Consider the following 21692-nt stretch of genomic DNA (forward strand, 5'->3'; position numbering starts at 1 on the left):
CAGGGAGTGTTCCAATTGTAAGGGATGGAGCTGTCCCACTTGTCCCAGCCCAGCTGTCTCCAGAGGGGCATGAGAAGCAAGCGAGACATGGACCTGCCCGCTGAGCCAGTCTTTTCAACAAGAGTCCGCTGCACCGTGACACATGCAAAGGAGGCCCTCAGCAGAGCGGGGATGTCGGGTATTCCCTTCCCACCCTTGCGGGGTTCCTTGTACATCACGGTCCTCTTGACTCTGTCCATTTTGCCCCAGACGAAGCCAAACACTGTCCGGGTGATGGCCTTGCAAACGGTGGTATGGGGAGGCCAGGCCTGTGCGGTATATTGGAGCACAGGCAAAACTTCACTCCGCAGGACAAGTGCCTTGCCTTCCATCGTGAGCTTTCTGGAGCTCCACAGTCCGATCTTCGAGTTTATCCTTTATGGCTGGAAGCATTTGTCTTTGCCTTTGCAATACCACAGAAGCAAGATTTTATATTTCTTCATAAGCATTAATCTTATTTTGTCAATTAGGAACATTCAGCACCCACCCGCTATCAAGGCAGCTGCCTATCATGTCATGCCCTACCTGCACAGGTGTGCTGGCTACTCAAATGATCCAATTAAGGAGGCCATTTAGTCAGCAGCAGCAGAAGTCCTGTGCCTGGACGCTCCAACAGGGGCCAGACACAAGCAGAAGCAGAAGCAGCAGAAGCAGCAGCAGCACCACCTTTTGTTTTTTGGCTGCAGCAGCAGCAAGGCCCACAGGGCTGGCTAGCTGGCTAGCCAGCAAGCAGGTAGCAATGAAAGTAGGAATCTTTCTTTTTAACCCTGTAAGGGGGTGGTGCACTGTACCCGAAGATACTGCCATATCGGGTCAATGCATAGGGCGACGGAAGCAAGCTTCGAAATCGGCCCCCGTTCTCAAAAATCCATTTAATATATGGTCCCCAGATAGGGGACGTATCAGATATTAAACTGATAAGAACAGATACTACACTTGATCTTAGCCAAAAGGCCGAGAAGCGATAACCGTGAAAGGGGCGGGCCCAACAAGGTCCCCTTCATGGGCACTATCACTGCTTGCTGTCAGGGAGGCTGCCAGACAATTTTCCATGCACACTCTGGGCTGGGGGGCAGTCAACCACCAGTACACACAGCAGAACCTAAACCCATACCATTATTGCTAAGCAGCAAGACAGGGGCCCATTGCACTCCCACGGGGCCTTTTTAAATGCAATCCATAACCCGGATTTGCCAGGAACCCTTCTTACTCCTCCTACTTGCATGTGACACTGGGCTTAGGATCTGCATAGGAAACACACACACAAGCACACACCTACCTTTGTTGCCTGCAGATGCCTCCTTGGCTGTCCCCAAACGGTATCAAACCAACACCCACGGGAAGCTGTAAGCATAGAGGACATGCCTGCACCCCATTGGACTTACCTGTGTGGGTTAAATCCGGGTTATTTGACAACCTATGGCGGTGATGGTTCTGCTCAGGCAGAGCAGTGCTGATGCTCCTCATAAAGCTGTCGCTGCTGTGAAGGTTCTAGGTGACATCACAAATCCCTTTGGTTACATACACAACAAAGCTGGGTTGTTGTTGTTTACACTCTGCAAGGCCTGTGGAAGTGAGTGACATCATAGCACTGTAGTTCTGAGGGTTCAAGATGGATGCAACAATCTCCTGTTGCTTCTATGAAGGCCGTAATAGACGACATCACCAAACAGCTCCATAGTCACATACACAGCAAAGGAGAGATGTTGTTTACACCTAGTGATGTCAGTGGTATTGAGTGACATCACAGCACAGTGCTAAGGCTCCTGGGCCTGGACACAGCAGCGGCTGCAATATCTCAACGGAGAATACGTTTATATCTATGTGTGTGTGTGCGCATATATATATATATATATATATATATATATATATATATATATATATATATTTCTCCGCCGAAATCACTTTTAAACCCATTTCCACCTTTTTTTCCCTTCTCTTCCTCTTACTTTTTTTTCACGTTTTTTTACGTTTTTCTCCTTTTCGCCTCTTTTCTGGGCGTATTATTCTTCTTTTTCTTCTTTTTTTTCGTCTAATGCATACCCCATCAGTGCAGCAATGCTTATTCAATACCGCCAGCAGATGGAGACACTGGGGGATAATTTTCTAAGGATTTATACTGATTTTTCCTGTCTGAATTTGTCGCACAGAAAGTTGCAGGCCAAATATGTGTGACATTTCTGCGACTTTAGCTTCTAGAGCATTTTTACAACATTATACATAGGTGCTGAATACATAAAAAACGACTGTTCAGCGACAGACAAGTCGCATCGGCTGAAAGTAGGCCAGAATGTCAGTCCATGTTGGAGCAGGTTTAGATACAGTCTAAAGCATAGATCTCAAAGTCTGTGCACAGAATTTAGCAAGGGCCTCGCACCTTCTGATGCATCAGGTAGGTGCACAATAGCATAGCCTAACCCTCTGTACTTTGGTCTATATTGATGCGGGACATAGACAGCCAGCTGATGACCAATCCATTAGTGCAATGGATGGCTGGAAGCATTTGTCTTTGCCTTTGCAATACCACAGAAGCAATGCATGGTCAATGTACAGCAATGACACACCTGTGTGAACAGCCAGGAGACCCCCCCCCCCCATGTTATGTTACATAGTTACATAGTTAGTACGGTCGAAAAAAGACATATGTCCATCACGTTCAACCAGGGAATTAAGGGGTAGGGGTGTGGCGCGATATTGGGGAAGGGATGAGATTTTATATTTCTTCATAAGCATTAATCTTATTTTGTCAATTAGGAACATTCAGCACCCACCCGCTATCAAGGCAGCTGCCTATCATGTCATGCCCTACCTGCACAGGTGTGCTGGCTACTCAAATGATCCAATTAAGGAGGCCATTTAGTCAGCAGCAGCAGAAGTCCTGTGCCTGGACGCTCCAACAGGGGCCAGACACAAGCAGAAGCAGAAGCAGCAGAAGCAGCAGCAGCACCACCTTTTGTTTTTTGGCTGCAGCAGCAGCAAGGCCCACAGGGCTGGCTAGCTGGCTAGCCAGCAAGCAGGTAGCAATGAAAGTAGGAATCTTTCTTTTTAACCCTGTAAGGGGGTGGTGCACTGTACCCGAAGATACTGCCATATCGGGTCAATGCATAGGGCGACGGAAGCAAGCTTCGAAATCGGCCCCCGTTCTCAAAAATCCATTTAATATATGGTCCCCAGATAGGGGACGTATCAGATATTAAACTGATAAGAACAGATACTACACTTGATCTTAGCCAAAAGGCCGAGAAGCGATAACCGTGAAAGGGGCGGGCCCAACAAGGTCCCCTTCATGGGCACTATCACTGCTTGCTGTCAGGGAGGCTGCCAGACAATTTTCCATGCACACTCTGGGCTGGGGGGCAGTCAACCACCAGTACACACAGCAGAACCTAAACCCATACCATTATTGCTAAGCAGCAAGACAGGGGCCCATTGCACTCCCACGGGGCCTTTTTAAATGCAATCCATAACCCGGATTTGCCAGGAACCCTTCTTACTCCTCCTACTTGCATGTGACACTGGGCTTAGGATCTGCATAGGAAACACACACACAAGCACACACCTACCTTTGTTGCCTGCAGATGCCTCCTTGGCTGTCCCCAAACGGTATCAAACCAACACCCACGGGAAGCTGTAAGCATAGAGGACATGCCTGCACCCCATTGGACTTACCTGTGTGGGTTAAATCCGGGTTATTTGACAACCTATGGCGGTGATGGTTCTGCTCAGGCAGAGCAGTGCTGATGCTCCTCATAAAGCTGTCGCTGCTGTGAAGGTTCTAGGTGACATCACAAATCCCTTTGGTTACATACACAACAAAGCTGGGTTGTTGTTGTTTACACTCTGCAAGGCCTGTGGAAGTGAGTGACATCATAGCACTGTAGTTCTGAGGGTTCAAGATGGATGCAACAATCTCCTGTTGCTTCTATGAAGGCCGTAATAGACGACATCACCAAACAGCTCCATAGTCACATACACAGCAAAGGAGAGATGTTGTTTACACCTAGTGATGTCAGTGGTATTGAGTGACATCACAGCACAGTGCTAAGGCTCCTGGGCCTGGACACAGCAGCGGCTGCAATATCTCAACGGAGAATACGTTTATATCTATGTGTGTGTGTGCGCATATATATATATATATATATATATATATATATATATATATATATATATTTCTCCGCCGAAATCACTTTTAAACCCATTTCCACCTTTTTTTCCCTTCTCTTCCTCTTACTTTTTTTTCACGTTTTTTTACGTTTTTCTCCTTTTCGCCTCTTTTCTGGGCGTATTATTCTTCTTTTTCTTCTTTTTTTTCGTCTAATGCATACCCCATCAGTGCAGCAATGCTTATTCAATACCGCCAGCAGATGGAGACACTGGGGGATAATTTTCTAAGGATTTATACTGATTTTTCCTGTCTGAATTTGTCGCACAGAAAGTTGCAGGCCAAATATGTGTGACATTTCTGCGACTTTAGCTTCTAGAGCATTTTTACAACATTATACATAGGTGCTGAATACATAAAAAGCGACTGTTCAGCGACAGACAAGTCGCATCGGCTGAAAGTAGGCCAGAATGTCAGTCCATGTTGGAGCAGGTTTAGATACAGTCTAAAGCATAGATCTCAAAGTCTGTGCACAGAATTTAGCAAGGGCCTCGCACCTTCTGATGCATCAGGTAGGTGCACAATAGCATAGCCTAACCCTCTGTACTTTGGTCTATATTGATGCGGGACATAGACAGCCAGCTGATGACCAATCCATTAGTGCAATGGATGGCTGGAAGCATTTGTCTTTGCCTTTGCAATACCACAGAAGCAATGCATGGTCAATGTACAGCAATGACACACCTGTGTGAACAGCCAGGAGACCCCCCCCCCATGTTATGTTACATAGTTACATAGTTAGTACGGTCGAAAAAAGACATATGTCCATCACGTTCAACCAGGGAATTAAGGGGTAGGGGTGTGGCGCGATATTGGGGAAGGGATGAGATTTTATATTTCTTCATAAGCATTAATCTTATTTTGTCAATTAGGAACATTCAGCACCCACCCGCTATCAAGGCAGCTGCCTATCATGTCATGCCCTACCTGCACAGGTGTGCTGGCTACTCAAATGATCCAATTAAGGAGGCCATTTAGTCAGCAGCAGCAGAAGTCCTGTGCCTGGACGCTCCAACAGGGGCCAGACACAAGCAGAAGCAGAAGCAGCAGAAGCAGCAGCAGCACCACCTTTTGTTTTTTGGCTGCAGCAGCAGCAAGGCCCACAGGGCTGGCTAGCTGGCTAGCCAGCAAGCAGGTAGCAATGAAAGTAGGAATCTTTCTTTTTAACCCTGTAAGGGGGTGGTGCACTGTACCCGAAGATACTGCCATATCGGGTCAATGCATAGGGCGACGGAAGCAAGCTTCGAAATCGGCCCCCGTTCTCAAAAATCCATTTAATATATGGTCCCCAGATAGGGGACGTATCAGATATTAAACTGATAAGAACAGATACTACACTTGATCTTAGCCAAAAGGCCGAGAAGCGATAACCGTGAAAGGGGCGGGCCCAACAAGGTCCCCTTCATGGGCACTATCACTGCTTGCTGTCAGGGAGGCTGCCAGACAATTTTCCATGCACACTCTGGGCTGGGGGGCAGTCAACCACCAGTACACACAGCAGAACCTAAACCCATACCATTATTGCTAAGCAGCAAGACAGGGGCCCATTGCACTCCCACGGGGCCTTTTTAAATGCAATCCATAACCCGGATTTGCCAGGAACCCTTCTTACTCCTCCTACTTGCATGTGACACTGGGCTTAGGATCTGCATAGGAAACACACACACAAGCACACACCTACCTTTGTTGCCTGCAGATGCCTCCTTGGCTGTCCCCAAACGGTATCAAACCAACACCCACGGGAAGCTGTAAGCATAGAGGACATGCCTGCACCCCATTGGACTTACCTGTGTGGGTTAAATCCGGGTTATTTGACAACCTATGGCGGTGATGGTTCTGCTCAGGCAGAGCAGTGCTGATGCTCCTCATAAAGCTGTCGCTGCTGTGAAGGTTCTAGGTGACATCACAAATCCCTTTGGTTACATACACAACAAAGCTGGGTTGTTGTTGTTTACACTCTGCAAGGCCTGTGGAAGTGAGTGACATCATAGCACTGTAGTTCTGAGGGTTCAAGATGGATGCAACAATCTCCTGTTGCTTCTATGAAGGCCGTAATAGACGACATCACCAAACAGCTCCATAGTCACATACACAGCAAAGGAGAGATGTTGTTTACACCTAGTGATGTCAGTGGTATTGAGTGACATCACAGCACAGTGCTAAGGCTCCTGGGCCTGGACACAGCAGCGGCTGCAATATCTCAACGGAGAATACGTTTATATCTATGTGTGTGTGTGCGCATATATATATATATATATATATATATATATATATATATATATATTTCTCCGCCGAAATCACTTTTAAACCCATTTCCACCTTTTTTTCCCTTCTCTTCCTCTTACTTTTTTTTCACGTTTTTTTACGTTTTTCTCCTTTTCGCCTCTTTTCTGGGCGTATTATTCTTCTTTTTCTTCTTTTTTTTCGTCTAATGCATACCCCATCAGTGCAGCAATGCTTATTCAATACCGCCAGCAGATGGAGACACTGGGGGATAATTTTCTAAGGATTTATACTGATTTTTCCTGTCTGAATTTGTCGCACAGAAAGTTGCAGGCCAAATATGTGTGACATTTCTGCGACTTTAGCTTCTAGAGCATTTTTACAACATTATACATAGGTGCTGAATACATAAAAAGCGACTGTTCAGCGACAGACAAGTCGCATCGGCTGAAAGTAGGCCAGAATGTCAGTCCATGTTGGAGCAGGTTTAGATACAGTCTAAAGCATAGGATCTCAAAGTCTGTGCACAGAATTTAGCAAGGGCCTCGCACCTTCTGATGCATCAGGTAGGTGCACAATAGCATAGCCTAACCCTCTGTACTTTGGTCTATATTGATGCGGGACATAGACAGCCAGCTGATGACCAATCCATTAGTGCAATGGATGGCTGGAAGCATTTGTCTTTGCCTTTGCAATACCACAGAAGCAATGCATGGTCAATGTACAGCAATGACACACCTGTGTGAACAGCCAGGAGACCCCCCCCCCCCATGTTATGTTACATAGTTACATAGTTAGTACGGTCGAAAAAAGACATATGTCCATCACGTTCAACCAGGGAATTAAGGGGTAGGGGTGTGGCGCGATATTGGGGAAGGGATGAGATTTTATATTTCTTCATAAGCATTAATCTTATTTTGTCAATTAGGAACATTCAGCACCCACCCGCTATCAAGGCAGCTGCCTATCATGTCATGCCCTACCTGCACAGGTGTGCTGGCTACTCAAATGATCCAATTAAGGAGGCCATTTAGTCAGCAGCAGCAGAAGTCCTGTGCCTGGACGCTCCAACAGGGGCCAGACACAAGCAGAAGCAGAAGCAGCAGAAGCAGCAGCAGCACCACCTTTTGTTTTTTGGCTGCAGCAGCAGCAAGGCCCACAGGGCTGGCTAGCTGGCTAGCCAGCAAGCAGGTAGCAATGAAAGTAGGAATCTTTCTTTTTAACCCTGTAAGGGGGTGGTGCACTGTACCCGAAGATACTGCCATATCGGGTCAATGCATAGGGCGACGGAAGCAAGCTTCGAAATCGGCCCCCGTTCTCAAAAATCCATTTAATATATGGTCCCCTATCAGATATTAAACTGATAAGAACAGATACTACACTTGATCTTAGCCAAAAGGCCGAGAAGCGATAACCGTGAAAGGGGCGGGCCCAACAAGGTCCCCTTCATGGGCACTATCACTGCTTGCTGTCAGGGAGGCTGCCAGACAATTTTCCATGCACACTCTGGGCTGGGGGGCAGTCAACCACCAGTACACACAGCAGAACCTAAACCCATACCATTATTGCTAAGCAGCAAGACAGGGGCCCATTGCACTCCCACGGGGCCTTTTTAAATGCAATCCATAACCCGGATTTGCCAGGAACCCTTCTTACTCCTCCTACTTGCATGTGACACTGGGCTTAGGATCTGCATAGGAAACACACACACAAGCACACACCTACCTTTGTTGCCTGCAGATGCCTCCTTGGCTGTCCCCAAACGGTATCAAACCAACACCCACGGGAAGCTGTAAGCATAGAGGACATGCCTGCACCCCATTGGACTTACCTGTGTGGGTTAAATCCGGGTTATTTGACAACCTATGGCGGTGATGGTTCTGCTCAGGCAGAGCAGTGCTGATGCTCCTCATAAAGCTGTCGCTGCTGTGAAGGTTCTAGGTGACATCACAAATCCCTTTGGTTACATACACAACAAAGCTGGGTTGTTGTTGTTTACACTCTGCAAGGCCTGTGGAAGTGAGTGACATCATAGCACTGTAGTTCTGAGGGTTCAAGATGGATGCAACAATCTCCTGTTGCTTCTATGAAGGCCGTAATAGACGACATCACCAAACAGCTCCATAGTCACATACACAGCAAAGGAGAGATGTTGTTTACACCTAGTGATGTCAGTGGTATTGAGTGACATCACAGCACAGTGCTAAGGCTCCTGGGCCTGGACACAGCAGCGGCTGCAATATCTCAACGGAGAATACGTTTATATCTATGTGTGTGTGTGCGCATATATATATATATATATATATATATATATATATATATATATATATTTCTCCGCCGAAATCACTTTTAAACCCATTTCCACCTTTTTTTCCCTTCTCTTCCTCTTACTTTTTTTTCACGTTTTTTTACGTTTTTCTCCTTTTCGCCTCTTTTCTGGGCGTATTATTCTTCTTTTTCTTCTTTTTTTTCGTCTAATGCATACCCCATCAGTGCAGCAATGCTTATTCAATACCGCCAGCAGATGGAGACACTGGGGGATAATTTTCTAAGGATTTATACTGATTTTTCCTGTCTGAATTTGTCGCACAGAAAGTTGCAGGCCAAATATGTGTGACATTTCTGCGACTTTAGCTTCTAGAGCATTTTTACAACATTATACATAGGTGCTGAATACATAAAAAGCGACTGTTCAGCGACAGACAAGTCGCATCGGCTGAAAGTAGGCCAGAATGTCAGTCCATGTTGGAGCAGGTTTAGATACAGTCTAAAGCATAGATCTCAAAGTCTGTGCACAGAATTTAGCAAGGGCCTCGCACCTTCTGATGCATCAGGTAGGTGCACAATAGCATAGCCTAACCCTCTGTACTTTGGTCTATATTGATGCGGGACATAGACAGCCAGCTGATGACCAATCCATTAGTGCAATGGATGGCTGGAAGCATTTGTCTTTGCCTTTGCAATACCACAGAAGCAATGCATGGTCAATGTACAGCAATGACACACCTGTGTGAACAGCCAGGAGACCCCCCCCCCCCATGTTATGTTACATAGTTACATAGTTAGTACGGTCGAAAAAAGACATATGTCCATCACGTTCAACCAGGGAATTAAGGGGTAGGGGTGTGGCGCGATATTGGGGAAGGGATGAGATTTTATATTTCTTCATAAGCATTAATCTTATTTTGTCAATTAGGAACATTCAGCACCCACCCGCTATCAAGGCAGCTGCCTATCATGTCATGCCCTACCTGCACAGGTGTGCTGGCTACTCAAATGATCCAATTAAGGAGGCCATTTAGTCAGCAGCAGCAGAAGTCCTGTGCCTGGACGCTCCAACAGGGGCCAGACACAAGCAGAAGCAGAAGCAGCAGAAGCAGCAGCAGCACCACCTTTTGTTTTTTGGCTGCAGCAGCAGCAAGGCCCACAGGGCTGGCTAGCTGGCTAGCCAGCAAGCAGGTAGCAATGAAAGTAGGAATCTTTCTTTTTAACCCTGTAAGGGGGTGGTGCACTGTACCCGAAGATACTGCCATATCGGGTCAATGCATAGGGCGACGGAAGCAAGCTTCGAAATCGGCCCCCGTTCTCAAAAATCCATTTAATATATGGTCCCCAGATAGGGGACGTATCAGATATTAAACTGATAAGAACAGATACTACACTTGATCTTAGCCAAAAGGCCGAGAAGCGATAACCGTGAAAGGGGCGGGCCCAACAAGGTCCCCTTCATGGGCACTATCACTGCTTGCTGTCAGGGAGGCTGCCAGACAATTTTCCATGCACACTCTGGGCTGGGGGGCAGTCAACCACCAGTACACACAGCAGAACCTAAACCCATACCATTATTGCTAAGCAGCAAGACAGGGGCCCATTGCACTCCCACGGGGCCTTTTTAAATGCAATCCATAACCCGGATTTGCCAGGAACCCTTCTTACTCCTCCTACTTGCATGTGACACTGGGCTTAGGATCTGCATAGGAAACACACACACAAGCACACACCTACCTTTGTTGCCTGCAGATGCCTCCTTGGCTGTCCCCAAACGGTATCAAACCAACACCCACGGGAAGCTGTAAGCATAGAGGACATGCCTGCACCCCATTGGACTTACCTGTGTGGGTTAAATCCGGGTTATTTGACAACCTATGGCGGTGATGGTTCTGCTCAGGCAGAGCAGTGCTGATGCTCCTCATAAAGCTGTCGCTGCTGTGAAGGTTCTAGGTGACATCACAAATCCCTTTGGTTACATACACAACAAAGCTGGGTTGTTGTTGTTTACACTCTGCAAGGCCTGTGGAAGTGAGTGACATCATAGCACTGTAGTTCTGAGGGTTCAAGATGGATGCAACAATCTCCTGTTGCTTCTATGAAGGCCGTAATAGACGACATCACCAAACAGCTCCATAGTCACATACACAGCAAAGGAGAGATGTTGTTTACACCTAGTGATGTCAGTGGTATTGAGTGACATCACAGCACAGTGCTAAGGCTCCTGGGCCTGGACACAGCAGCGGCTGCAATATCTCAACGGAGAATACGTTTATATCTATGTGTGTGTGTGCGCATATATATATATATATATATATATATATATATATATATATATATTTCTCCGCCGAAATCACTTTTAAACCCATTTCCACCTTTTTTTCCCTTCTCTTCCTCTTACTTTTTTTTCACGTTTTTTTACGTTTTTCTCCTTTTCGCCTCTTTTCTGGGCGTATTATTCTTCTTTTTCTTCTTTTTTTTCGTCTAATGCATACCCCATCAGTGCAGCAATGCTTATTCAATACCGCCAGCAGATGGAGACACTGGGGGATAATTTTCTAAGGATTTATACTGATTTTTCCTGTCTGAATTTGTCGCACAGAAAGTTGCAGGCCAAATATGTGTGACATTTCTGCGACTTTAGCTTCTAGAGCATTTTTACAACATTATACATAGGTGCTGAATACATAAAAAGCGACTGTTCAGCGACAGACAAGTCGCATCGGCTGAAAGTAGGCCAGAATGTCAGTCCATGTTGGAGCAGGTTTAGATACAGTCTAAAGCATAGATCTCAAAGTCTGTGCACAGAATTTAGCAAGGGCCTCGCACCTTCTGATGCATCAGGTAGGTGCACAATAGCATAGCCTAACCCTCTGTACTTTGGTCTATATTGATGCGGGACATAGACAGCCAGCTGATGACCAATCCATTAGTGCAATGGATGGCTGGAAGCATTTGTCTTTGCCTTTGCAATACCACAGAAGCAATGCATGGTCAATGTACAGCAATGACACACCTGTGTGAACAGCCAGGAGACCCCCCCCCCCCATGTTATGTTACATAGTTACATAGTTAGTACGGTCGAAAAAAGACATATGTCCATCACGTTCAACCAGGGAATTAAGGGGTAGGGGTGTGGCGCGATATTGGGGAAGGGATGAGATTTTATATTTCTTCATAAGCATTAATCTTATTTTGTCAATTAGGAACATTCAGCACCCACCCGCTATCAAGGCAGCTGCCTATCATGTCATGCCCTACCTGCACAGGTGTGCTGGCTACTCAAATGATCCAATTAAGGAGGCCATTTAGTCAGCAGCAGCAGAAGTCCTGTGCCTGGACGCTCCAACAGGGGCCAGACACAAGCAGAAGCAGAAGCAGCAGAAGCAGCAGCAGCACCACCTTTTGTTTTTTGGCTGCAGCAGCAGCAAGGCCCACAGGGCTGGCTAGCTGGCTAGCCAGCAAGCAGGTAGCAATGAAAGTAGGAATCTTTCTTTTTAACCCTGTAAGGGGGTGGTGCACTGTACCCGAAGATACTGCCATATCGGGTCAATGCATAGGGCGACGGAAGCAAGCTTCGAAATCGGCCCCCGTTCTCAAAAATCCATTTAATATATGGTCCCCAGATAGGGGACGTATCAGATATTAAACTGATAAGAACAGATACTACACTTGATCTTAGCCAAAAGGCCGAGAAGCGATAACCGTGAAAGGGGCGGGCCCAACAAGGTCCCCTTCATGGGCACTATCACTGCTTGCTGTCAGGGAGGCTGCCAGACAATTTTCCATGCACACTCTGGGCTGGGGGGCAGTCAACCACCAGTACACACAGCAGAACCTAAACCCATACCATTATTGCTAAGCAGCAAGACAGGGGCCCATTGCACTCCCACGGGGCCTTTTTAAATGCAATCCATAACCCGGATTTGCCAGGAACCCTTCTTACTCCTCCTACTTGCATGTGACACTGGGCTTAGGATCTGCATAGGAAACACACACACAAGCACACACCTACCTTTGTTGCCTGCAGATGCCTCCTTGGCTGTCCCCAAACGGTATCAAACCAACACCCACGGGAAGCTGTAAGCATAGAGGACATGCCTGCACCCCATTGGACTTACCTGTGTGGGTTAAATCCGGGTTATTTGACAACCTATGGCGGTGATGGTTCTGCTCAGGCAGAGCAGTGCTGATGCTCCTCATAAAGCTGTCGCTGCTGTGAAGGTTCTAGGTGACATCACAAATCCCTTTGGTTACATACACAACAAAGCTGGGTTGTTGTTGTTTACACTCTGCAAGGCCTGTGGAAGTGAGTGACATCATAGCACTGTAGTTCTGAGGGTTCAAGATGGATGCAACAATCTCCTGTTGCTTCTATGAAGGCCGTAATAGACGACATCACCAAACAGCTCCATAGTCACATACACAGCAAAGGAGAGATGTTGTTTACACCTAGTGATGTCAGTGGTATTGAGTGACATCACAGCACAGTGCTAAGGCTCCTGGGCCTGGACACAGCAGCGGCTGCAATATCTCAACGGAGAATACGTTTATATCTATGTGTGTGTGCGCGCATATATATATATATATATATATATATATATATATATATATATATATATTCTCCGCCGAAATCACTTTTAAACCCATTTCCACCTTTTTTTCCCTTCTCTTCCTCTTACTTTTTTTTCACGTTTTTTTACGTTTTTCTCCTTTTCGCCTCTTTTCTGGGCGTATTATTCTTCTTTTTCTTCTTTTTTTTCGTCTAATGCATACCCCATCAGTGCAGCAATGCTTATTCAATACCGCCAGCAGATGGAGACACTGGGGGATAATTTTCTAAGGATTTATACTGATTTTTCCTGTCTGAATTTGTCGCACAGAAAGTTGCAGGCCAAATATGTGTGACATTTCTGCGACTTTAGCTTCTAGAGCATTTTTACAACATTATACATAGGTGCTGAATACATAAAAAGCGACTGTTCAGCGACAGACAAGTCGCATCGGCTGAAAGTAGGCCAGAATGTCAGTCCATGTTGGAGCAGGTTTAGATACAGTCTAAAGCATAGATCTCAAAGTCTGTGCACAGAATTTAGCAAGGGCCTCGCACCTTCTGATGCATCAGGTAGGTGCACAATAGCATAGCCTAACCCTCTGTACTTTGGTCTATATTGATGCGGGACATAGACAGCCAGCTGATGACCAATCCATTAGTGCAATGGATGGCTGGAAGCATTTGTCTTTGCCTTTGCAATACCACAGAAGCAATGCATGGTCAATGTACAGCAATGACACACCTGTGTGAACAGCCAGGAGACCCCCCCCCCCCCATGTTATGTTACATAGTTACATAGTTAGTACGGTCGAAAAAAGACATATGTCCATCACGTTCAACCAGGGAATTAAGGGGTAGGGGTGTGGCGCGATATTGGGGAAGGGATGAGATTTTATATTTCTTCATAAGCATTAATCTTATTTTGTCAATTAGGAACATTCAGCACCCACCCGCTATCAAGGCAGCTGCCTATCATGTCATGCCCTACCTGCACAGGTGTGCTGGCTACTCAAATGATCCAATTAAGGAGGCCATTTAGTCAGCAGCAGCAGAAGTCCTGTGCCTGGACGCTCCAACAGGGGCCAGACACAAGCAGAAGCAGAAGCAGCAGAAGCAGCAGCAGCACCACCTTTTGTTTTTTGGCTGCAGCAGCAGCAAGGCCCACAGGGCTGGCTAGCTGGCTAGCCAGCAAGCAGGTAGCAATGAAAGTAGGAATCTTTCTTTTTAACCCTGTAAAGGGGTGGTGCACTGTACCCGAAGATACTGCCATATCGGGTCAATGCATAGGGCGACGGAAGCAAGCTTCGAAATCGGCCCCCGTTCTCAAAAATCCATTTAATATATGGTCCCCAGATAGGGGACGTATCAGATATTAAACTGATAAGAACAGATACTACACTTGATCTTAGCCAAAAGGCCGAGAAGCGATAACCGTGAAAGGGGCGGGCCCAACAAGGTCCCCTTCATGGGCACTATCACTGCTTGCTGTCAGGGAGGCTGCCAGACAATTTTCCATGCACACTCTGGGCTGGGGGGCAGTCAACCACCAGTACACACAGCAGAACCTAAACCCATACCATTATTGCTAAGCAGCAAGACAGGGGCCCATTGCACTCCCACGGGGCCTTTTTAAATGCAATCCATAACCCGGATTTGCCAGGAACCCTTCTTACTCCTCCTACTTGCATGTGACACTGGGCTTAGGATCTGCATAGGAAACACACACACAAGCACACACCTACCTTTGTTGCCTGCAGATGCCTCCTTGGCTGTCCCCAAACGGTATCAAACCAACACCCACGGGAAGCTGTAAGCATAGAGGACATGCCTGCACCCCATTGGACTTACCTGTGTGGGTTAAATCCGGGTTATTTGACAACCTATGGCGGTGATGGTTCTGCTCAGGCAGAGCAGTGCTGATGCTCCTCATAAAGCTGTCGCTGCTGTGAAGGTTCTAGGTGACATCACAAATCCCTTTGGTTACATACACAACAAAGCTGGGTTGTTGTTGTTTACACTCTGCAAGGCCTGTGGAAGTGAGTGACATCATAGCACTGTAGTTCTGAGGGTTCAAGATGGATGCAACAATCTCCTGTTGCTTCTATGAAGGCCGTAATAGACGACATCACCAAACAGCTCCATAGTCACATACACAGCAAAGGAGAGATGTTGTTTACACCTAGTGATGTCAGTGGTATTGAGTGACATCACAGCACAGTGCTAAGGCTCCTGGGCCTGGACACAGCAGCGGCTGCAATATCTCAACGGAGAATACGTTTATATCTATGTGTGTGTGTGCGCATATATATATATATATATATATATATATATATATATATATATATTTCTCCGCCGAAATCACTTTTAAACCCATTTCCACCTTTTTTTCCCTTCTCTTCCTCTTACTTTTTTTTCACGTTTTTTTACGTTTTTCTCCTTTTCGCCTCTTTTCTGGGCGTATTATTCTTCTTTTTCTTCTTTTTTTTCGTCTAATGCATACCCCATCAGTGCAGCAATGCTTATTCAATACCGCCAGCAGATGGAGACACTGGGGGATAATTTTCTAAGGATTTATACTGATTTTTCCTGTCTGAATTTGTCGCACAGAAAGTTGCAGGCCAAATATGTGTGACATTTCTGCGACTTTAGCTTCTAGAGCATTTTTACAACATTATACATAGGTGCTGAATACATAAAAAGCGACTGTTCAGCGACAGACAAGTCGCATCGGCTGAAAGTAGGCCAGAATGTCAGTCCATGTTGGAGCAGGTTTAGATACAGTCTAAAGCATAGATCTCAAAGTCTGTGCACAGAATTTAGCAAGGGCCTCGCACCTTCTGATGCATCAGGTAGGTGCACAATAGCATAGCCTAACCCTCTGTACTTTGGTCTATATTGATGCGGGACATAGACAGCCAGCTGATGACCAATCCATTAGTGCAATGGATGGCTGGAAGCATTTGTCTTTGCCTTTGCAATACCACAGAAGCAATGCATGGTCAATGTACAGCAATGACACACCTGTGTGAACAGCCAGGAGACCCCCCCCCCCCCCCCCCATGTTATGTTACATAGTTACATAGTTAGTACGGTCGAAAAAAGACATATGTCCATCACGTTCAACCAGGGAATTAAGGGGTAGGGGTGTGGCGCGATATTGGGGAAGGGATGAGATTTTATATTTCTTCATAAGCATTAATCTTATTTTGTCAATTAGGAACATTCAGCACCCACCCGCTATCAAGGCAGCTGCCTATCATGTCATGCCCTACCTGCACAGGTGTGCTGGCTACTCAAATGATCCAATTAAGGAGGCCATTTAGTCAGCAGCAGCAGAAGTCCTGTGCCTGGACGCTCCAACAGGGGCCAGACACAAGCAGAAGCAGAAGCAGCAGAAGCAGCAGCAGCACCACCTTTTGTTTTTTGGCTGCAGCAGCAGCAAGGCCCACAGGGCTGGCTAGCTGGCTAGCCAGCAAGCAGGTAGCAATGAAAGTAGGAATCTTTCTTTTTAACCCTGTAAGGGGGTGGTGCACTGTACCCGAAGATACTGCCATATCGGGTCAATGCATAGGGCAACGGAAGCAAGCTTCGAAATCGGCCCCCGTTCTCAAAAATCCATTTAATATATGGTCCCCAGATAGGGGACGTATCAGATATTAAACTGATAAGAACAGATACTACACTTGATCTTAGCCAAAAGGCCGAGAAGCGATAACCGTGAAAGGGGCGGGCCCAACAAGGTCCCCTTCATGGGCACTATCACTGCTTGCTGTCAGGGAGGCTGCCAGACAATTTTCCATGCACACTCTGGGCTGGGGGGCAGTCAACCACCAGTACACACAGCAGAACCTAAACCCATACCATTATTGCTAAGCAGCAAGACAGGGGCCCATTGCACTCCCACGGGGCCTTTTTAAATGCAATCCATAACCCGGATTTGCCAGGAACCCTTCTTACTCCTCCTACTTGCATGTGACACTGGGCTTAGGATCTGCATAGGAAACACACACACAAGCACACACCTACCTTTGTTGCCTGCAGATGCCTCCTTGGCTGTCCCCAAACGGTATCAAACCAACACCCACGGGAAGCTGTAAGCATAGAGGACATGCCTGCACCCCATTGGACTTACCTGTGTGGGTTAAATCCGGGTTATTTGACAACCTATGGCGGTGATGGTTCTGCTCAGGCAGAGCAGTGCTGATGCTCCTCATAAAGCTGTCGCTGCTGTGAAGGTTCTAGGTGACATCACAAATCCCTTTGGTTACATACACAACAAAGCTGGGTTGTTGTTGTTTACACTCTGCAAGGCCTGTGGAAGTGAGTGACATCATAGCACTGTAGTTCTGAGGGTTCAAGATGGATGCAACAATCTCCTGTTGCTTCTATGAAGGCCGTAATAGACGACATCACCAAACAGCTCCACAGTCACATACACAGCAAAGGAGAGATGTTGTTTACACCTAGTGATGTCAGTGGTATTGAATGACATCACAGCACAGTGCTAAGGCTCCTGGGCCTGGACACAGCAGCGGCTGCAATATCTCAACGGAGAATACGTTTATATCTATGTGTGTGTGTGCGCATATATATATATATATATATATATATATATATATATTTCTCCGCCGAAATCACTTTTAAACCCATTTCCACCTTTTTTTCCCTTCTCTTCCTCTTACTTTTTTTTCACGTTTTTTTACGTTTTTCTCCTTTTCGCCTCTTTTCTGGGCGTATTATTCTTCTTTTTCTTCTTTTTTTTCGTCTAATGCATACCCCATCAGTGCAGCAATGCTTATTCAATACCGCCAGCAGATGGAGACACTGGGGGATAATTTTCTAAGGATTTATACTGATTTTTCCTGTCTGAATTTGTCGCACAGAAAGTTGCAGGCCAAATATGTGTGACATTTCTGCGACTTTAGCTTCTAGAGCATTTTTACAACATTATACATAGGTGCTGAATACATAAAAAGCGACTGTTCAGCGACAGACAAGTCGCATCGGCTGAAAGTAGGCCAGAATGTCAGTCCATGTTGGAGCAGGTTTAGATACAGTCTAAAGCATAGATCTCAAAGTCTGTGCACAGAATTTAGCAAGGGCCTCGCACCTTCTGATGCATCAGGTAGGTGCACAATAGCATAGCCTAACCCTCTGTACTTTGGTCTATATTGATGCGGGACATAGACAGCCAGCTGATGACCAATCCATTAGTGCAATGGATGGCTGGAAGCATTTGTCTTTGCCTTTGCAATACCACAGAAGCAATGCATGGTCAATGTACAGCAATGACACACCTGTGTGAACAGCCAGGAGACCCCCCCCCCCCCCCCCCATGTTATGTTACATAGTTACATAGTTAGTACGGTCGAAAAAAGACATATGTCCATCACGTTCAACCAGGGAATTAAGGGGTAGGGGTGTGGCGCGATATTGGGGAAGGGATGAGATTTTATATTTCTTCATAAGCATTAATCTTATTTTGTCAATTAGGAACATTCAGCACCCACCCGCTATCAAGGCAGCTGCCTATCATGTCATGCCCTACCTGCACAGGTGTGCTGGCTACTCAAATGATCCAATTAAGGAGGCCATTTAGTCAGCAGCAGCAGAAGTCCTGTGCCTGGACGCTCCAACAGGGGCCAGACACAAGCAGAAGCAGAAGCAGCAGAAGCAGCAGCAGCACCACCTTTTGTTTTTTGGCTGCAGCAGCAGCAAGGCCCACAGGGCTGGCTAGCTGGCTAGCCAGCAAGCAGGTAGCAATGAAAGTAGGAATCTTTCTTTTTAACCCTGTAAGGGGGTGGTGCACTGTACCCGAAGATACTGCCATATCGGGTCAATGCATAGGGCGACGGAAGCAAGCTTCGAAATCGGCCCCCGTTCTCAAAAATCCATTTAATATATGGTCCCCAGATAGGGGACGTATCAGATATTAAACTGATAAGAACAGATACTACACTTGATCTTAGCCAAAAGGCCGAGAAGCGATAACCGTGAAAGGGGCGGGCCCAACAAGGTCCCCTTCATGGGCACTATCACTGCTTGCTGTCAGGGAGGCTGCCAGACAATTTTCCATGCACACTCTGGGCTGGGGGGCAGTCAACCACCAGTACACACAGCAGAACCTAAACCCATACCATTATTGCTAAGCAGCAAGACAGGGGCCCATTGCACTCCCACGGGGCCTTTTTAAATGCAATCCATAACCCGGATTTGCCAGGAACCCTTCTTACTCCTCCTACTTGCATGTGACACTGGGCTTAGGATCTGCATAGGAAACACACACACAAGCACACACCTACCTTTGTTGCCTGCAGATGCCTCCTTGGCTGTCCCCAAACGGTATCAAACCAACACCCACGGGAAGCTGTAAGCATAGAGGACATGCCTGCACCCCATTGGACTTACCTGTGTGGGTTAAATCCGGGTTATTTGACAACCTATGGCGGTGATGGTTCTGCTCAGGCAGAGCAGTGCTGATGCTCCTCATAAAGCTGTCGCTGCTGTGAAGGTTCTAGGTGACATCACAAATCCCTTTGGTTACATACACAACAAAGCTGGGTTGTTGTTGTTTACACTCTGCAAGGCCTGTGGAAGTGAGTGACATCATAGCACTGTAGTTCTGAGGGTTCAAGATGGATGCAACAATCTCCTGTTGCTTCTATGAAGGCCGTAATAGACGACATCACCAAACAGCTCCATAGTCACATACACAGCAAAGGAGAGATGTTGTTTACACCTAGTGATGTCAGTGGTATTGAGTGACATCACAGCACAGTGCTAAGGCTCCTGGGCCTGGACACAGCAGCGGCTGCAATATCTCAACGGAGAATACGTTTATATCTATGTGTGTGTGTGCGCATATATATATATATATATATATATATATATATATATATATATATTTCTCCGCCGAAATCACTTTTAAACCCATTTCCACCTTTTTTTCCCTTCTCTTCCTCTTACTTTTTTTTCAAGTTTTTTAACGTTTTTCTCCTTTTCGCCTCTTTTCTGGGCGTATTATTCTTCTTTTTCTTCTTTTTTTTCGTCTAATGCATACCCCATCAGTGCAGCAATGCTTATTCAATACCGCCAGCAGATGGAGACACTGGGGGATAATTTTCTAAGGATTTATACTGATTTTTCCTGTCTGAATTTGTCGCACAGAAAGTTGCAGGCCAAATATGTGTGACATTTCTGCGACTTTAGCTTCTAGAGCATTTTTACAACATTATACATAGGTGCTGAATACATAAAAAGCGACTGTTCAGCGACAGACAAGTCGCATCGGCTGAAAGTAGGCCAGAATGTCAGTCCATGTTGGAGCAGGTTTAGATACAGTCTAAAGCATAGATCTCAAAGTCTGTGCACAGAATTTAGCAAGGGCCTCGCACCTTCTGATGCATCAGGTAGGTGCACAATAGCATAGCCTAACCCTCTGTACTTTGGTCTATATTGATGCGGGACATAGACAGCCAGCTGATGACCAATCCATTAGTGCAATGGATGGCTGGAAGCATTTGTCTTTGCCTTTGCAATACCACAGAAGCAATGCATGGTCAATGTACAGCAATGACACACCTGTGTGAACAGCCAGGAGACCCCCCCCCCCCCCCCCCCCAATGTTATGTTACATAGTTACATAGTTAGTACGGTCGAAAAAAGACATATGTCCATCACGTTCAACCAGGGAATTAAGGGGTAGGGGTGTGGCGCGATATTGGGGAAGGGATGAGATTTTATATTTCTTCATAAGCATTAATCTTATTTTGTCAATTAGGAACATTCAGCACCCACCCGCTATCAAGGCAGCTGCCTATCATGTCATGCCCTACCTGCACAGGTGTGCTGGCTACTCAAATGATCCAATTAAGGAGGCCATTTAGTCAGCAGCAGCAGAAGTCCTGTGCCTGGACGCTCCAACAGGGGCCAGACACAAGCAGAAGCAGAAGCAGCAGAAGCAGCAGCAGCACCACCTTTTGTTTTTTGGCTGCAGCAGCAGCAAGGCCCACAGGGCTGGCTAGCTGGCTAGCCAGCAAGCAGGTAGCAATGAAAGTAGGAATCTTTCTTTTTAACCCTGTAAGGGGGTGGTGCACTGTACCCGAAGATACTGCCATATCGGGTCAATGCATAGGGCGACGGAAGCAAGCTTCGAAATCGGCCCCCGTTCTCAAAAATCCATTTAATATATGGTCCCCAGATAGGGGACGTATCAGATATTAAACTGATAAGAACAGATACTACACTTGATCTTAGCCAAAAGGCCGAGAAGCGATAACCGTGAAAGGGGCGGGCCCAACAAGGTCCCCTTCATGGGCACTATCACTGCTTGCTGTCAGGGAGGCTGCCAGACAATTTTCCATGCACACTCTGGGCTGGGGGGCAGTCAACCACCAGTACACACAGCAGAACCTAAACCCATACCATTATTGCTAAGCAGCAAGA

At 46.5% G+C, this 21692-nt stretch overlaps 9 non-coding genes and 1 pseudogene across 9 annotated transcripts; all 10 read right to left on the reverse strand.

Moving 5' to 3' along the window:
- Positions 1-814: 814 nt before the first annotated feature.
- On the reverse strand, positions 815-1005 carry LOC130333450 (U2 spliceosomal RNA). The gene has a single exon (XR_008875630.1). It is a non-coding gene; the product is annotated as a U2 spliceosomal RNA (small nuclear RNA).
- Positions 1006-3098: 2093 nt separating this feature from the next.
- LOC130333451 (U2 spliceosomal RNA) lies at positions 3099-3289 on the reverse strand. The gene has a single exon (XR_008875631.1). It is a non-coding gene; the product is annotated as a U2 spliceosomal RNA (small nuclear RNA).
- Positions 3290-5378: 2089 nt separating this feature from the next.
- On the reverse strand, positions 5379-5569 carry LOC130333452 (U2 spliceosomal RNA). The gene has a single exon (XR_008875632.1). It is a non-coding gene; the product is annotated as a U2 spliceosomal RNA (small nuclear RNA).
- Positions 5570-7657: 2088 nt separating this feature from the next.
- On the reverse strand, positions 7658-7836 carry LOC130333392 (U2 spliceosomal RNA; annotated as a pseudogene).
- A 2089-nt stretch (positions 7837-9925) lies between these two features.
- On the reverse strand, positions 9926-10116 carry LOC130333454 (U2 spliceosomal RNA). Its single transcript, XR_008875633.1, has one exon. It is a non-coding gene; the product is annotated as a U2 spliceosomal RNA (small nuclear RNA).
- Positions 10117-12203: 2087 nt separating this feature from the next.
- On the reverse strand, positions 12204-12394 carry LOC130333455 (U2 spliceosomal RNA). The gene has a single exon (XR_008875634.1). It is a non-coding gene; the product is annotated as a U2 spliceosomal RNA (small nuclear RNA).
- A 2091-nt stretch (positions 12395-14485) lies between these two features.
- Positions 14486-14676, reverse strand: LOC130333456 (U2 spliceosomal RNA). The gene has a single exon (XR_008875635.1). It is a non-coding gene; the product is annotated as a U2 spliceosomal RNA (small nuclear RNA).
- Positions 14677-16769: 2093 nt separating this feature from the next.
- Positions 16770-16960, reverse strand: LOC130333379 (U2 spliceosomal RNA). Its single transcript, XR_008875585.1, has one exon. It is a non-coding gene; the product is annotated as a U2 spliceosomal RNA (small nuclear RNA).
- Positions 16961-19045: 2085 nt separating this feature from the next.
- On the reverse strand, positions 19046-19236 carry LOC130333458 (U2 spliceosomal RNA). Its single transcript, XR_008875637.1, has one exon. It is a non-coding gene; the product is annotated as a U2 spliceosomal RNA (small nuclear RNA).
- A 2096-nt stretch (positions 19237-21332) lies between these two features.
- Positions 21333-21523, reverse strand: LOC130333459 (U2 spliceosomal RNA). The gene has a single exon (XR_008875638.1). It is a non-coding gene; the product is annotated as a U2 spliceosomal RNA (small nuclear RNA).
- Positions 21524-21692: the final 169 nt, after the last annotated feature.

The sequence above is a fragment of the Hyla sarda genome, unplaced genomic scaffold (genome assembly GCF_029499605.1).
Source record: "Hyla sarda isolate aHylSar1 unplaced genomic scaffold, aHylSar1.hap1 scaffold_408, whole genome shotgun sequence".
Taxonomy (NCBI): Eukaryota; Metazoa; Chordata; class Amphibia; order Anura; family Hylidae; genus Hyla; species Hyla sarda.